The 18,481-nt window shown below is 40.2% G+C and overlaps 1 protein-coding gene across 2 annotated transcripts in view; it reads right to left on the bottom strand.

Annotated features, from left to right (window-relative positions):
• Positions 1–14,774, bottom strand: part of LOC140465894 (rho GTPase-activating protein 15-like) — a 233,826-nt gene extending 219,052 nt beyond the window's left edge. For both annotated transcript variants that reach the window (XM_072561796.1, XM_072561797.1), the window contains exon 1: positions 14,370–14,774. The gene's annotated coding sequence lies outside the window, so the exon portion shown is untranslated. The remainder of the gene's footprint in view (positions 1–14,369) is intronic.
• Between the last annotated feature and the right edge of the window lie 3,707 nt (positions 14,775–18,481).

Raw genomic sequence — 18,481 nt, 5'->3', positions numbered from 1 at the left:
CTAATTCTCATGAAGCATATCTTAGCAACACCTTGGGAGAACATGTAGGAAAGGGATGGATGTCAATTCAGTGCAGTGGTCAATGAATCTAAGTATCCCTGTCCAAAATATTGATCTCAGCTAAACAATATATTGAAGGTGTAGATAAAAAAATGCTGGAAATACTCAGCAGTCCTGCCAGAACCTGTGAAGCGAGGAACAGTAGTAACATTTCAGGTCATGCACTAATCTAACATCAGCATCACAGAATCTCTACAGTGTGGACGCAGACCAACTGGCCCATTGAATCCACACTGACCCTTCAAACGGCATCCCACCCAAACCTATCCCCCTGACCCCCCACCCTATCCTTGTAACCCTGCATTTATGATGGCTAATCCAAATAGCCTGCACATTCCTGGGCACAATGGGCAATTTAGCACAGCCTATCCACCTAACCTGCACATCTTTGGAGTGTAAGAGGAAACCACAGCACCCAGAAGAAACCCACACAGATCCAGGGAAGAATGGGAAAATTCCACACAGACAGTTGCTGGAAGGTGAAATCAAACCTGGGTCTTGAGAGGCAGCAGTATTAACCAATGAACTCTGACTAAATGTCAGCCTGATCTGTTAACACAGTTCCTTTCTCTTCAAATGCTGCCAAACCAATGGTGTATCTCTAACTTTTCAAATGATGTTACATAATAAGTTGATACAGCAATCAACAGTTCAGCATAAAATCCCCAACATTGTCTCTTCAGAAGTGGGGATTTCTTATACATCTGTTCAGATGTAAAAATTCTCAGAAAAGAAAACCAGAAATTATATCCAAATACAGAAAAAAAACTACACAAAAAAAAATTGACTGTGTTTTCCATGTTATAAAAGCTTGACGACTTTTAAAATGACAAGGCATTTGCCTCAAGAGTAACATTTCCCATCTCTTTCCATTTCACCATTCTGAATCAATCTAAACCTGGTAGAACAGGTGATTTTTAGAAGTGGGAGAGTAGAGATCTCTAAACAGGCATCGACAGTCCCAGAGTAAACTTATCACATTTGCTAAAACAGGCTGTGAATTCCTGTGAATACATAGCCCCAGTGTAAATTATAAAAGGAGACACTGGAATCACTACTGCACTAGAAATACCAACCAGGAAAACATTTGCACATTTATGATAGCATTGTAAATAGACACAGGAACCAAAGTAGTTAAAAGGTGAAATAAATACAATGGGCTAGCTATTAATTGATTCTGAAGGGTCACTGGGCTCAAAACGTTAACTCTTTTCTCTCCACAGACACGTCAGACCTGCGGAATTTCTCGAGCAATGTGTTTTTTTGTATAGTCATTACTTTGTAGAGTTGGATTGAAATGGCTGAGACCAAGTCCATATCCATTCTACACATCCTAATGTTAACAGAGTAATGGGATTTTACCGAACCACATAGAAGAGACTTACACCAAAGCCTTTGCACAAAGTGCATAATCCCTACTTTCTTTACACTGTGAAGCATGATGCTGTCATCTATAAACTTGCAGGAATAGTTTTGCATTCTGGTGTCTTTATTATGTTGTTTAGGATTGGCTGATATAAATCAGATAGAGTAGCCAGATCGAGGAATAACTGACAGCTATTCGTTGAAGCTCAAGCAGTTCTGAACTGACAGTCTGTAAAAATAGTGGTATTCATGGTTTATGTATTTTTTTTAAATCCCTGAACGTGAAATGGAATATGCCAAACACTTGTATTAATAACAGTGTGGTGAAAATGACTTTACCACAAACTTTCAGTTGCTATTCTTTTCAGAGAAATGTTCAGTGCTTCTGTTTTAGGAAAACACCTGTGCTTTTCGTCGGTGAATCCTACTTTCTGTAAGGTTTGTTTTGTGTTCAGACTGCAACAAACTGAATTGTAACATTCAGAGCACATTCACGGCTAAGATTTGCTAGGTGGCTACATTTAACTCTGCCCAAACAGGGACAAGGTTTCTTGCAACGTCTTTAATAAATGACTCCTCAAGACAGTCCAAGAGCGAGAGAGGTGGAATTCAGAAGTTACAGGAAGTTAAAGAAAGAGGCAGGCACTGGGGAGTCAGCTGATGAGGATGAGGGGGGTACAAGGTCAATTCATTCAAGGAGTAGTGTGGTTAGCCGTACACCATGGAAGACAGTTTCTGTGTAGTATACTCAATGAGGAGAAAGTGAGGGCTGCAGATGCTGGACATCAGAGTTTAAAAATGTGTTGCTGGAAAAGCGCAGCAGGTCAGGCAGCAAAGGAACAGGAGAATCAACGTTTCGGGCAGAAGCCCTTCTTTGTCAAGAATAGCTGGACCTCTTGGTGCTATTAGAACCACAGAGAAGTTCAGGAATTAGTAGGCAGCTAAGTGTTGGAGTCAGCACTTCAAAGTCATCCTGAGAAATGGAGAAAGTGGGCTTGCTGTCTGTTGGAGGAAACCTGAAATCACTAATACTTCAATCTAGCATAGAGTGAGAGAGATGAAAATCTCACCAGGAATAATTGCTCAATACAACTGAGCAAGATTGGAGTTTGGGGAAAATCCTGGGAGCTGACTGACTCAGCGAAACTAGCAGTCAATAAAGAGTGGGAGGTTTGCTTGTTAATTAATACTGGAATGCAATTTTGTTGTCCAGGAGCAACTGGACCCAGGGAATTGGGAATTCGAACAGAACAAGACAAATAATTGAGGCAGTGCACAAAGCTGTTCAAGGAGGAGGTTCCAAGGCCAACTTAGCAATAGTGAAGCTTTATGATCCCTTGTGAAGTTTATTGGCATTCACGGTCATTAATATCTGGGCAAAATGCCTGAGAAATCTGTGGGATCAGTCTTGATTCCATTTGTTATTTCATGTGCCCTGTGAGGGTTTCAGTAAACTACCTGTTAATTTGAGATTTAAAATCCACAAACAAATAGGAATGCTGGGATATGCTGAAGTTATGGGCTGGCTGATAGTATCACGGTAAAACTTGCTATATGGTTTACCAACCAAAATCACGGTTTGTTGCTAGGACTTTGCTGGAAAAGTAAGCTTCATCCATGAATAATTTGCAAGAATTAACCAAGGATAGGTAAACAGCACAGTCAGAAAAGTGGACTTGAAATTAAAAAGGTCTAACAATGCAGGGTTAATGGAGGTTTTTTTTAAAGATTAGGTACAGTGTGAAAACAGGCCCTTCCACCCAACAAGTCCACACCACCCTCCGAAGAGTAACCCACCGACTAATGCACCTTACACTACGGGCAATTTAGCGTGGCCAATTCACCTGACCTGCACATCTTTGGACTGTGGGAGGAAACCAGATCACCTGGAGGAAACCTATGCAGACACGGAGAATGTGCAAACTCCACACAGACAGTCGACCGAGGCTGAAATCAAATCTGGGACCCTGGTGCTGTGAGGCAGCAGTGCTAACCACTGAACCACCGTCACCCTTATAACATGACATCAGCAATTGAAAGAGGAAGAATCTAACCCAGGTGGGACATAGCTTGTGTAGCTAGAATTCAGTTGCAGAGATCAACAGCTTGAAACAGAAAAAGAGAAAGAGAACTCGTGAACTTGAAAAAGACAAATCTTAAAATCCAGAGAAAGAAATTGTTAAGATAGTTCACTTTTCTTGTTTCTTCAAAGACAGAAGAAATCAAAAATCATGAAGTGGGTAAAAGATGCTTTAGGTTATATGATTTAAGGGAAGCTGAACCAGTCACTAGGAATTACACTATCGAGAATAAAAAATGATTTCAAAAAGTCTGTATATTTTCCTTGCCATGAGGGGGAATATAAAATCCAATTCTTAGAAAGTGGAATGGTAAACCGGTTAGAGAAACAATAATATTTAAAGGAGTCTTCAGAAAACAATATCAGTAAAGGAAATGAGTGTTGAAATGTATGCTCTCAGAAACTACTAAAATGGAAAATTCAGCTCAGGATAATTAGTGGAATACTTCAAGTACTGCAACATTGAAATCAAGTTAGTTACTGTAGGTAATTGAGGCTTTATCTCCGAAGGTGAAGTGTTCCCTTGCACCTCAAAAACTAAACAAATTGATATATTTGAAAGCTACTGCATAGATCAGTCATTGATGATGGTGTACAGTACAATTTGTATTCCAGATGGTTTGATGAAAAGAAAGCTTCTCGATGTGGTTTACGAGCGTGTTCCAGTACAAAGTTAATCTATGAAGTGACTTAGGAGACAGTGTTCTTACTGTGGGAATTGTTCCAAGTTTAAATATTGAAAAGGGTGGATTTTATATTGAGTAATGTTTTGGCATGTGTAAAATTCTTAGCAATTCCAAGAGTGAAGAGAACTAGTTGAGGTGAAAAAACAAGAGATTTTTCACGAAGAATATCCTTGATTGTTGTCTATTCGCACAAAAACCATAGGCTAAGTTCAAAGTTGGACAGGGTAAAATGGAAAATTGACTAGCCCAGGACCAAGGAAAGTCAGTATGAGATATCTAAGAATGTCAAAGGCAACATCAGGAACTAGCTTGACTTAAGAAAAACTTGAGTGCAAAGAACCAACTTCTATCGTCTCAGATGAGTTTGTTAATAAAAAATGGGAAGTGGGTGACAACACTTTAACTTTGTTCACAGGAAGTGAAAACACTTGAATGAGGGCTTGCAATATTTTATGATAAACCTATAGATCCAACCAAAATAGATCTTCAATTAAAACCTGAAAATCTTCAGATAATAGAAGTCTCTGAAGTCTGTATAAACTGCCTTGAACAGGAGAGGAACAGATGGCTGAATACAGAATTAAAAGCTCAGATTGACAGACTATAGGAAATGCATCTTGAAAAGAGCAGTAAAACTTTTGAGCTACAATGCAATCTGGAGAACAAGTACAGGAGTAATAATTAGCAGCTCCAGACTTTAAGAGCAGCTAAGGTTAATTTCAAGGAACAGAATGAGGAGCTGAAGCACAGATTAACAAAGCTCATTGTCAATCAGAAATACATGTATTCCAGAGCAAAAGTAAAGGACTTGTTGCAAGTGTATTTTTATCAAGAGGGAAATAGTATAAAAACCCATGTTCATCTGTATTCCAGTTGAGAAATCCAAGTCATTTATATCATCCAGCAGAATTAATATACATCCATGTGTGAAGGGGAGGTGTTCTACAGCATCTGGCTTGTAGTTACACCAGACTGAAAACCCCCAGTACAAAATAGAAGTACAAGCTGATAAAGAGGTTTGAAAGAAAACTGATGTATATTCACTGCAGTTGATTGAACATGAAAAGTATGTAAAAACAAAAGCCCTTAATTATTGATGTGATGCCCAGAGTTTAAAGTACAGGTACATGGAAAACACCAGCATTGAGCTATATTAATGTAGTGATGTTTATATCTGGTTAATCCTACACGTTACATGTTCTTGCAGCTATTTAAGTTAAGCTTTGACACATCACATTAATAGAACTATAAAAGTGACTAAATGGGTTAACTGCAAAGTTTGTAATAAGTTTATGATAAGATGTTTGTTGTATTTCTAAAGCTATTTTAAAGAAATCTTAACATTGTAAAATGTTCTGTCTACCTAAGACAAGATATGACGAATGTTTTGCTTTATAAGTTTGAAACCTGTGAACATTCAAGGTATGCTCGCTCCCAAGATTTGTTAGATTTGCTGAGTAATTGCGGGGTAAAAGTTGAGGGGAGAGGCTTATTCCAAGGTTTTGAAAAGGTCTCAGGACAGTTCAAGGGTGACTGAGGTGGGGTTCAAGTGTTAGTTATTTTGAGAAAGAAACAGGCAGTAGGAAAGTCACTGAGTGAGGATGCCAGAGACACAAGAGCACATCATGTTGGAAATGCCGCAGTTAACTGTACTGCCGGGAGGGCCACCGAAATACACAGATTCTGTGTAGGAGATTCAGTGAGGAATCAAAAACAGCTGTTTAAACCCAGGCAGGAATTAGTATGTAGCCAAATATTGAAGTCAGAAGTAGTCGTGAGGAACGGAACAAGAGATAAAGGTCAGTAGCTCTGTGTTGTGGGAAGCTGTAAGGAGTTCAGAAGCAGTGTGTTAGCATTAATATTTCAATGCAGCTGAGAAATGGAGGGGGAAGGAGGTGGTGTTTGAAAAGCTCACCAGCAGTACATGCTTAATGCAGCTGACTAAGATTTGAGCTTGGAGAAAATCCTCAGAGCAGAGCTTAATCGATGGTGCTCACAGTCGGTAAAGAGCTGCAGATTTGGTTGGTCATGAGTGCAGTTTCAGAGACCAGTAACACCAGGAGGGTGATCAACAAAAACAGCAAGAGTCTTTGAGACAGTGCCCAACAAAGCAGGTTGAGAAGGAGTCTAAGCTCAGACTGGCAAGAGGGAAGCATCATTGCGATCAAGAGGTTTAATAAGATACATTGACCCATTGTGCCATTAACATTGCTGAGAAGCCCATGAGCTCAATCTAGGGTACAGGAAAGGAGGGACTTAATTGTAACAGAGCTGTCAGAGGCACTTTCCAAGTCCAGATTGGTATGACAAATGAAAAGGTGTGACCTCTTGTGAAGTGCAATTAGATTTGATGACCCATCATGTCATTAGTATTTGGTGGGAGTGGTAATTAAACTTGGGATTTATCTTGATCATATTTACTACATATCACGTTTCTTCAAACACAGTCTATCACCAAAGTAAATCATTTATTCTTTATACCCCAAAATTAAAATAAGGTATGTATTGTATATGACATTAGATCATATTCTTGACTTGTAAAAGTCAACTTTACTACTGTTCATTCAAAACCTATGGAACCATGTGATTCTAATTAATTCCTTGGATCACTCACAAATGGTTAAAGTATAGTTACTTGCCCTCCACCAGATCATAAACATAAAGGTGACAGCCTGGTCTGCAATCTCAATAGCTTTAACTAGCTTTTAATTATAAAAACACTTAACATTGGCTTTCCTAGCACTGAGATCTATCCAATTTATAGAGTGGGCACATTCTCAGTCATCGACTAGTGGTACCAAAAATGCATTCCTTATGCAGCTGGTGCCAACACCAAAACAGATATGTTAGATTCACAAAGACTAGCCTAGTGCAAAGCTAACATGAACAATCTGCCAAATTTATTCTGGCACTGCCACCAGTTGTATGACATAGACAGGGAGAAGGCTGGAAGAATGTTTTGCCGAGCATCTCAGCTGGGCCTGCAGGCCACAACGGGACCTCCCAGTCACTGCCCATTTTAGTTCCCTTTCCCTCTCTAACATGACCATCCTTTGCCTCCTCCGTTGCCACAATGAACCAAACTGCAAATTGGAGGAACACCACCTCATCTTCCACCTGGGCAGCCTTCAGCCCGAAGAACAAATTTGAGTTCTCCAATTTCAAATAACCTCCCTCCCCATCACCTGACTCCCTTTCTAGCCCCTCCCCCTCCTTTCCACTCCTCCCTGCCACCAACCAGATTAATTCCTCCCATTGACCAACCAGGTCATATCCTCTACCTGGCTTCACCTATTCCTACCTCAACACCCTGCCCTAAAAACCCCCTTTATCTGCAGCTCCCCCTACACCCACCCCCCGTCGTGAAGAAAGGTTACACCCATAATGTTGGCTTCCTGTATTCCTCCAGCCTCCTGCCTGTCTACTTTGGATTCCAGTATTTGCAGTTTTTTTTATCTCTAATTTCCTTACACAGAGAGTAGTAGGGGCGTGGAATGCACTGCCTGCAACAGTAGTGGACTCGCCAATGTTACAGGCATTTAAGTGGTCATTGGATAAGCATATGGACAAGATTGGTGTAAAGTAGGTTAGATGGGCTTCAGATTGTTGTGCCCAACTGTGAAACCATGGAGGGTTGAAGGGCCTGTAAAGTACTGTAATGTTCTAACCAGTTATATGACAGCAGCCCATTAATAAGCAGTGGCTCTAGGCTCAGTTCAGAACAGCAAAGGAGAGCTGAAGAATTCCTCTGCTCACTGGTCTACACTGGCCCCCAGAACCTGGAATTTACATATTTACCTTTTCCTCCAGGCCTACAATTCCTGCAAATTCTACATTTCTCTCACTACAGCCTCCTCCTCTTTTGTTGACAGTTTTGCTTTCAAAATGGCAAGATCCGTACTTGATGTCCTTCCTGAACTTCCTCTGGATTGTATTCCTTCTGCTGTGAATATACATTAACCAAATGACAACTGCTATTTCTGGCTGTAGATGATCCATACTTACTACCATGACAAAAACAATACATAACCTCCTGTAAACGATGACTTACAATGATCCTGTTCTTTTAGCACAACAATAGCATTGAAATCAGAGCTATTAGAAGAGATAAGAAATAATAACAAAAGAATGCTTTGACAAAAAAAAGGGGAAAGGTCCATCTCGCTATGTTTGAAGCGATGAATAGTCGCATCTCCAACAGACACAGACAAGGCACAAGCAAAATTCTAGTGGTGAACAGGACCCAAGTAGGGTACGTTTACAATATCGAAAATTACTCACCCGCTCTCACAATGTGATCTTCTGGGGGAAAAAAAAGACCTTGAGGCATTTAGACTGAAGGATAAATTATTGGTTGGGCGCAGGCTCACAGTGCTCACTCCCATGACTCCCTCTTTCCAGATGGGCAGGTTGTCACCATGATCAGTGGGTTAAAGGGCCTCTTTCTGTACTGAAAAGCTCGACAAGTGTTAATGAGATTAAAAATGTAAATTTTCCAGTAAACAGAGGTTTCCATTTTAAGATAGTGGGAGAGTATTCACCTTGCGCTATTAGATATTTCTGGATGTGGAGGTATTGGACTGGAGTGGACAAGGGGTTCTAGCGGAGGAAGAGGCGGGGAGTGGTGCCAGTATAACTACGGAAGATGGACTGTTCTACATAGCCAAAGAGACAGGCATAGTTGGGGTCTTTGTGGGTGCCCGTGGCTACCCCTTTCGTCTGGAGGAAGTGGGAGGATAAAAGAGACAGACAGAGCTGGGACCCATGCGGGTGCCCATGGAAAACGTCAGAAGTCACACAACACCAGGTTATAATCCAACAGGCTTCTTGGAAATCACAAGCATTCAAAACAAAGGAGCAGCACTCAAAGCTTGTGTTTTCAAATAAATTTGTTGGCCTATAACCTGGTGTCAAGTGATTTCTGATCTTAGATAATTACACATTTAAAGCATGTCAGACTACTGACTCCAATTAATGATAATACCCATATCAGTGAAGGCTGAGATTATGGTGAGTGCTAGAAACTTCATCAAATTTGATATAATTAATTCTTTGCAAACCATCAGATGATAGGAAGATCAAAAAGGAAATGTAGTGCTGGGAGACTTGTATAAGTCTCTTCTCCCAAAATTGACACTGCAAATGAAAAAAGCCACAATAGACTCTCGTCCAACATGCATAAATTAGATATTGTTGCTCACCAAACTGAGAGAGAGAGACCCAGAAGAGAACGCTGTGAAAAATATTTTTAATTCAATTGGAAAAAGGGCAACACAACTTTGGTTATAGGAATATATAGCAGGGAAACAGACCCTTCAGTCCAACTCGTCCATGCGGACAAGAATCCTAAATTAATCCATTTGCCAACATTTGACCCATATCCCTCTAAACCTTTCCTATTCATGTACCCATCCTGATGCCTTTTAAATGCTGTGACCATATCAGCCTCCTCCACTTCATCTGGCACCTCATTCCATAGAGACACTACCCTTTGCATGAAAATGTTTCCCCTTAGGTCCCTTTTATATCTTTCCCCTCTCACCCTAAACCTATGCCGTCTAGTTCTGGACTCCCCGACCCCAGGAAAAAGATCTTGTCTATTTACCCTATCCGTGCCCTTAATGATTTTATAAACCTTTATAAAAAGGTCACCCCACAGCCTCCAGAAGGAACAGCCCCAGACTATTCAGCCTCGCCCCATAGCTCAAATCTTTCAACTCTGGCAATATCCTTGTAAATCTTTTCTGAACCCCTTCAAGTTTCACAACATCCTTCCTATAGGAAGACGACCAGAACTGCACACAATATTCCCAAAGTGGCCCAACCAATGTCAGGTACGCCTGCAACACGACCTCCCAACTCCTATATTCAATGCTCTGACCAATAAAAGGAAAGCATACTGAATACCTTATTCACTATCCTATCTACGCAAGACTCCACTTTCAAGGAACTATGAACTTGCACTCACCAGTCTCTTTTGTTCCATATCTCATTTGGGTTGGAATGCAAAGGGAAGGAACTGATGCATTGAATGAAACCTTGGCCAAACACTATGTTGACTACTGTAATCCGTTTTTGCTCCTCCTCTTCAGGTTGGATATATTGGCCTTGCCAGAATAAAGCACAGCTTTACCAGAATTATACTGGCACTTTAAGTAATAACTTAGGAAAATGGATTTTACAAGCATGTTTACACTGTGTTCGGAAGTTGGTGACTGATCTAATCAAAGGTATTAAATATGATGAAAGGATTGTTAGCAAATTCAGTAGGGTAGAAAAAGGAAACTTTTCAGCACTGTTGGGAAATCAGAACAAGGAAGCATACTTTTCAAATTAGATCTAGGGCATTTAGTAGTGAAATCAGAATGCTATTTCTGAAACTCACTCCTCCCAAAAAGGTGTGGAGAAACAAAATTTTCAAGAGTTAAGCATTTTCCTTAAGCATTGAAAGGAAAGTGGGTAAATGGAGTGGAGAGACGGGTCAATCATAGTCAAAACAAATGGCTAAGGTAAGCTCAGGGAGACTATACCTGTTCCTATGTACCTCACCAGGAAAAACTAACTTTGAGAAACCTCCATAGTTGTATATTTAACTGGGAATCTGTGGGAAGATTGTAGATGACTGCAACATTAATTCAACTGCTTGAGGTACTCAGCTTACTTTAGTGATTGGATCTTCAGCACTGTACACCATTAGAATTGAAATATTGAGAGAAGCAGGAAGTGTCTCTTAAATCATCACTTCTTGTACTGAGAAATTTTAAACCGTATTGAAGCATCTTTAATATTTAATTTTCACATAAATCTGCTATATTGATTTTCTGTTCTATTTTGATGCAGATGGTTATAATGTACTGCCTTAGAGGATTTATAATAGTTTTAAATGTACGATCGTCTGCAAAAATTGTCTGTGAATGAATTTTAAATAGCTGTAAATTTGTATCATTCTTTTAAACCACAGGATCTATCATAATTAGAATTCACTCATTAGATAAGACCAGAGAAGAATCACTACTTCTAAAATATCTAATCACTGTACAATTGCAGGTAGGGTTGACAAGGTCAAATATCCAATGCAATATAATTCCCTTAAGTTGTTGGAACCACATGAAATTTCATTTACAAATACTGAAATCTAGGAGCAAGCAGCAAAATATTGTAGATAGTAAATATGTACACAGAAGTTTCCATCATGAGATTGATGAGATTGCTAACGGTCTGTGGAAGCATTTAGCAAATAGCTTTTGGTAGAGACAATACATTTTGACGTCATCATCTGGGAATAATTCCAAAATGGCAAGCCTGGATAGGAAGGCATCTTCACTTTTTATGGAAGGTGTATTCATACTTGTATAACCCTACTCTGTTAGGTGTCTTATCAGCAATATTTGTTTCAACTACTTTTAAACAGTATTCATCCAAAATTGAATTTAAGGTGTTTATTTCCATTAATCTACATTCCTCCTCTGTTGATGACTACTCAAGGATAATGATTGCCGTTTTGCCAAAAAGATAATCATCAGTAGGCTAAGTGACCACAGACGGCACAAGAACCCCCTTCACACACAATGTCCAGCAGGATCATTGAATATTAACCAAGAGTTATTGGTTTCTTCTCCATCCTTGATAGCCTGAATTTTAGTCGCATTTGATATCTTTACTGAGCATAGCCCAGGAAGTTAATACAAGATTTCATGATTCACCAATGTTGCACTTATCTATAATGCTTGGGCACATTGCTGAAGTGTTTTATCTGCTAAGAAATTCAACTCTTTGCATATAATCAGAGCAGCATTGTTGCACAGGACGACATTCTGCCCATCGTGGCTTCAGTTTGTTAAATGGGTTTTGTTACCTCGTTCCAATCTCCTGTCTCCCCCCTCCCCTCCGACACTGTATTTTTATCTAAATCACCCAATGTCACCTTGAATGACTGAACTAAAATGGCCTCTGCCACACCTCCAGACAGCGCAGTCTTTCCCCTAACTACTCGTTGAGTGAAAAGTACTTTTCCTCACTTCATCCTTCTTTCTTATGTAGATCACATTAACTACATTGTTATAGACTAGACCACACCCCCTAAACAGACATTAAAATAGCTTAGACTTGAACGTTTATTTATTTTGCAGTTAAGTGTAAGGCATTGCGTTCAATAAGCCAGTTCTTTTCTTATTATATATATCTGTTCCTATATAGTAACATCCCATACACACACCCTTGGCAAAGGCAAATTCAGTAAAATAGACTGCCCATCATGGCCGCAGCTTGTTAAATGAGTTTTGCTATGTAGTTCCAATCTCCTGCCTTCATTGGCAGCACCTACCCCCAAGACATTATTTTGCGATTCTAGCAGCCAGAAGCGACCCCCAGTTTTTAGCTGTAATAGAGGGAGGAATAAGAGCACCCACATCCAACTTCAGGATCTCAGCAACTGCTGAACGGTAAAAATAAAAATCCTGGTGCTGTCGGAACTCTATCCCATCCATTCAAGCTGCTTCTAATGTTCCAACTTCTAAAATAAACCAAGGCCTCACAAGCTTTTACGTTATTGACTTTTGAGCACATCAGTCAACACTTCTATCTCAACCTTTCTTCATAAGACGACAAGAGTGCACCTCCTAAAGCCATAGAATCATCACAATACGCCTTCACTTGTATTCCTTTTACAGGCACGAACAGGTTTTCCCTTGTTCTCCTGCACCCTCCAACCACCCTCCCATCTCTCCTCCAAGAATTGAACTATTTCACGTTGTCTTCCGATGTATTTTCGCAGAAAGAACATCCCCTCACTTCTTTGAACTGAAACTCAGCTGCACCCTACTTTCCATTTCTCCAAACCACCTATCTCATATAAAATAAAATAAAACATTCCTTGGCAAACTAATGAATTGAAGAGTTAGAATATATTGTCTGGCAGTTACCTCTTCAATCTTGCTCTGTAAATATTGGCGTACTGGTGTATAGAAACAGCAACACTACCATTGGGGGAAATCCACTTTAGATTATATGTGCAAAATAAATTTGATTAAAAAAAACTTTGTGCAGATATTAGGCCACATCAGAATCTGTCTTCGCAGCCCTTGGACTACCTGCAAGCTTCCTCCTTCAGTTTTTCTAATCTTGCACTGTTATATTAAACACTTTCTTCTTTTCACTACATTCAAGTTAGTAAGATAAAATGTTATCTAATAAATGAAACCATTGTTACTCACTGAGGGTACATCAATATATTGAAATACATGCAGTAGATCCCTGGAAGTAACTGATCAGGAGTCTCTTTTGAATACTACCAAACTGACTGAATAAATGTCAAGTGAAACTTCATTTATTCTGATGTTAAATTGCACCCTTTTCGAGGAATGACATTCTTAACAGAAACTGCACACCTCTGAATAGGCTTGCAACCTGTGCTCTGAGGAAATATGTCACACTTAACATTTTGCCTGACATTGGAGATTCAATCGTCACTTGAAGCCTTAAAAATTAGGTCATGTTCAAAGCACCGCCCTGAATTAAACAGAATGTATTGTCTCAACTTTGCACCTTATGTGAACAGAAACTGCCAATGCGGTTACAACAATCATGATATATGAAGGCTTGTTTACTTATTGCCAACAAACTATAAAACTGTGACATTACAAAGCAATCTCTACAGAAATTCTAACGATAATATTTTCCAAAGAATAGATTTTCTCCCCTTCAAATAAAGTGTGCTGTTATATTTATAATTAAATTATGGTGTAATTAAAGTGTTCAAACTTAAAGGGAATGTGTACTCATTCCTAACCATTTTTCAACTACTGCTATTTCTGGTTGACCGGATTGAGAAGTGCTGTCGGTTTGTTTTCAATTCAGCTCAGCCCATGGAAAATGTCTTCAGTCCAAACTTCTAACACTGCCCTATTTAATGTAAATATATGTACCAACCCAAGTGCGGAAACACTTCCTCCGTCTCGATCTTTTTTTAAAACCTCAGCCGGCAATCAATATGCGCTTTTTGAACAATGAACACGGGCTTACAAAATAAAATTGTCGAACCAAGCTTTATTCTCTCCCAACTTAATTTTACAATCGGACTGATTCTTAAATAAATTATTAAAAGGGGGAAAAATCCTCGTTAAATGAGCTGGTATTTTGTAAAAAGAAAGATTAACCCTTTGATTAAAAATAATTTTTACCTGAAATTTCTGCTTGTAGGTGAAACTTCACCTTCTAGAGAAAAGGGCTACGCTCCAGCAGTTTAGTCCAGCAAACAGGTTCTCCCAAACGTGACCGGAATTCCTGCATATTTTTCCCTCCCTTTGGACGGTTTCTGTGGCGTGCCCTTGAATGGTGATGTGACCCGCGTCTGGATTGAAGAGAGTCCTGGTAGCTCCGTATTGTGTAGTCACTGACAGTGCTCTGATGTTTAATGGGACGTCCCAAAGCTGACCCGCATATCTACCTCTCTCTCTCTCTCTCTTTTCCTCTGCGGGTAAGGACTTGTTCTCAGTAGCTCGCTCCCTTTCGCTATTCGTCTCTGGCTTCCGCTTGAAGCCAATTCTCAAAACTTCCTCAGTCCCACAGTTTCAGTCTCAGTCTATCTGCAAAATTAGAGAAATAAGATTAACCGTCACACTCTAAAATGCAAGACCACTTTTTAAAAAAATCTAAAAATGTTTTCAATAAGGGACAATGGTAATATGTGAGATAAATACGTCAATTAACATTTTCTAGAAAGTAAAGAAATAATGCTGTATTCAATAAAGTAAGTTTTAAACTAATTGATAATGAATTAACAAAGGTTGGGATTGAATAGTAATAATTAAGTTAAATTACTAACTGAGATCCATTTAATAAATGTATTACAGAGGGGTAAGGAGGATGGTGTCAGACAGGAACATTCCGCTGGGAAGTCCAGGAAAGGAGTGGGTACAAATTACAGGCTGTGAAATGTTAAAGTTACAATTAGTTTTGTTTTCATTAATGGCCGAGACTTCAGTTGGAGAAGATGCTATTCCCCAGAGAATGTGCGTGTGGCCTGCACTCAGTGTTGTAGCTAATTGCATAGAGGATTGGCTTACATCCAACAGCTGCCCAGAAACTCACATCACGACTTCCTGAACCCCTTCCTGTTGTGATCCTAGTTAAATGCCTCAGACTTTGCGGGACCACAGATTGAAAAAAGGGGTAGGGGATTGGGAGCAGATCATCCAATTGTTCAGCAATGGGAGGGGTTTCAATTGCAAAACAGGGTGTGACCAAAAAAAAGGCGAGTTTCTCCGAAAGGTATAGCAAACACCAATCTATTCATTGGGATTTTTTTTGCAACAGAAATCAGACCTCAGACAGCAGCCCATTAAGTCACACCTATCAACAAAACAAAACAAACATCAGCTTTAAAAGAACCACGCTATGCTGACGAGGTCGTGGATACGTTTAGTAAATTGATCGCACTGCAGATTAGGATTGCTGAGGGAGAGAGGGAAGACCAGTCAAGACCATTGGTCCTGATAAACATCAATTCTCCTGCTCCTCAGATGCAGTCTGACCTGCTGTGCTTTTCTAACACCACGCTCTCAATGCTGTAATACAGGCCTACCAACAGTGAGTGTGAAATAGAGGTACAAATATGTAAACAGATTATGGAAAGATTAGATTAGATTAGATTACTTACAGTGTGGAAAGATGTAGGAGCAACAAGGTGGTGGTGTTGGGAGATTTTAATTTTCCCAACATTGACTGGGATTCACTAAGTATAAGAGGTCTAGATGGAGCAGACTTTGTAAGGAGCATCCAGGAGGGTTTTATAGAGCAGTATGTAAATAGTCCAACTGTGGAAGGGACCATACTGGACCTGGTGTCGGGAATGAGCCCAGCCAGGTTACTGAAGTTTCAGTAGGGGATTTCTTTGAGAATAGTGAACACAATTCTGTAAGTTTAGAATAGTCATGGATAAAGATGAGAGTGGTCCGAAAGGAAGAGTGCTAAACTGGGGGAAGGCCAGCTATAGCAAAATTCGACAGGAGCTGGGGAATGTGGATTGAAGCAGCTATTTGAGGGTAAATCCACATTCGACATGTGGGAAGCTTTTAAAGAGACGTCGATTAGAGTGCAGGACAGACATATCCCTGTGAAAATGAGGGACAGAAATGGCAAGATTAGAGAACCATGGTTGACAGGTGAAATTGCGAGACTAGCTAAGAGAGAAAAGGAAGCATACACATGGTCTAGGTGACTGAAAACAGAAAAAGCTTTGGAAGAATATTGGGAAAGTAGAATCAATCTGAAATGAGGAATTGAGAGGGCTAAAAGAGGTCATGAAATATCTTTAGCAAACCGGTTTAAGGAAAATCCCAAAGCCCTTTATTCATACATAAGGAACATGAGGGTAACTAGAGAAAGGGTTGGGCCACTCAAGTACAAAGTTGTGCGTGGAGTCAGAGAAAATGGGGGAAGATTCTTAATGAGTACTTTGCATCGGTATTCACCAAGGAGAGGGACATGCAGATCATGATGTTAGGGGTAGATCTTTGAGTATGCTAGGCCAAGTCAGCATAAGGAGTGAGGAAGTGTTGGGTATTCTAAAGGGCATTAAGGTGGACACATCCCCAGGTCCAGATGGAATCTATCCCTGGTTACTGAGGGAAGTGAGAGAGGAAATACCTGGGGACTTAACAGATATCTTTGCAGCATCCTCACACATGGGTGAGGTCTCAGAGGACTGGAGAATTGCTAATGTTATCCCCTTGTTTAAGAAGGCTAGCAGGGATATTCCAGCTAATTATAGACTGGTGAGCCTGATGTCAATGGTAGGGAAGCTGCTGGAGAAGATATTGAGGGATAGGATCTATTTCTATTTGAAAGAAAATGGGCTTATCCAGTGATAGGCAACATGGTTTTGTGCAGGGAAGGTAATGTCTTACCAACTTAATAAAATTTTTTAAGGAAGTGACAAAGTTGATTGATGAGGGAAGGGCGGTAGATGTCATACACATAGACTTCAGTAAGGCATTTGATAAGCTTCCCCATATGGTAGCCTGATGGAGAAAGTGATGTCACATGGAGTACAGGGAGTACTAGCTAGATGAATAGAGTGCTGGCTGGGCAGCAGGAGACAGAGTAATAATGGAACAGAGTTTCTTAAAATGGAGAACTGTGAGCAGTGGTGTTCAACAAGGATCCTTGTTGGGATCACTCTTGTTTACAATATATGTAAATAATCTGGAGGAAGATATAGGAAATCTGATTAGCAAGTTTGTAGATGGCACTCAGTTTGGTGGAGTAGCAAATAGTGAAGGCGACTGAGAGAGAATGCAGCAGAATAGAGATAAATTGAGCAGAGAAACGGCAGCCGGAGTTCAATCCGGCAAATGTGAGGTGATGCATTTTGGAAGATCCAATTCAAGAGTGAACTATATGGTAAATAGAAAGGTCCTGAGGAATATTGATGTACAGGGAGATCTGGATGTTCAGGTCCATTGTACCCTGAAGCTGGCAATGCAAGTCAATAGAGTGGTCGAGAAGGCATACAGCATGCTTTCTTTCATTGGACGGGGTACTGAGTTCAAGAGTAGGCGGGTCATGTTACAGTTGAATAGGACTTGGGTTTGGCCACGTTTGGAATACTGCGTACAGTTCTGGTCACCATATTACCAACAGGATGTGGATGCTTTGGAGAGGGTGCAGAGGAGGCTTACCAGGATGTTGCCTGGTATGGAGGGCACTAGCTATGAAGAGAGTTGAGTAGATTAAGATTATTTTCATTAGAAAGACAGAGGTTGAGGGGGGACCTGATTGAGGTCTACAAAATCTTGACCCGTATAGTCAGGATGGATAGCAAGAAGCTTTTTTCCAGAGTGGGGGACTCAATTACTAAGGGTCATGAGTTCAAGGTGAGCGGGGAAACATTTAAGGGAGATAGGTGTGGAAAGTGGGTGTATGCTGGGTGTATGGAACACATTACAGCCAAGGTGGTAGAGGTGGGCACGATAGCATCATTTAAGATGAATCTAGACAGATACATGAATGGGCAGGGAGCAGAGGGATACAGATTCTCAGAAAATAGGCAACAGGTTTAGATAGAGGATCTAGATCGGTGCAGGCTTAGAAGGCTGAAGGGGCCTGTTCCTGTGCTGTAATTTACTTTGTTCCTTATTCACACAGTTGTCAGAAATCAATCCCAGCTCCACATTGGTAACTCAGAAATCTTCCAGAACCAGGACTCCAGGTTTAAGGATACATGATGAGCTATTTAGGACTAAAATGAGGAACTTTGTTTCACCCAGAGAGTAGTCTGCCTTTCAGCCAA

The sequence above is a fragment of the Chiloscyllium punctatum genome, chromosome 42 (genome assembly GCF_047496795.1).
Source record: "Chiloscyllium punctatum isolate Juve2018m chromosome 42, sChiPun1.3, whole genome shotgun sequence".
NCBI lineage: Eukaryota > Metazoa > Chordata > Chondrichthyes > Orectolobiformes > Hemiscylliidae > Chiloscyllium > Chiloscyllium punctatum.
The sequence above is the reverse complement of the archived record's forward strand: the minus strand, read 5'-3'. Positions and strand labels throughout refer to the sequence as shown.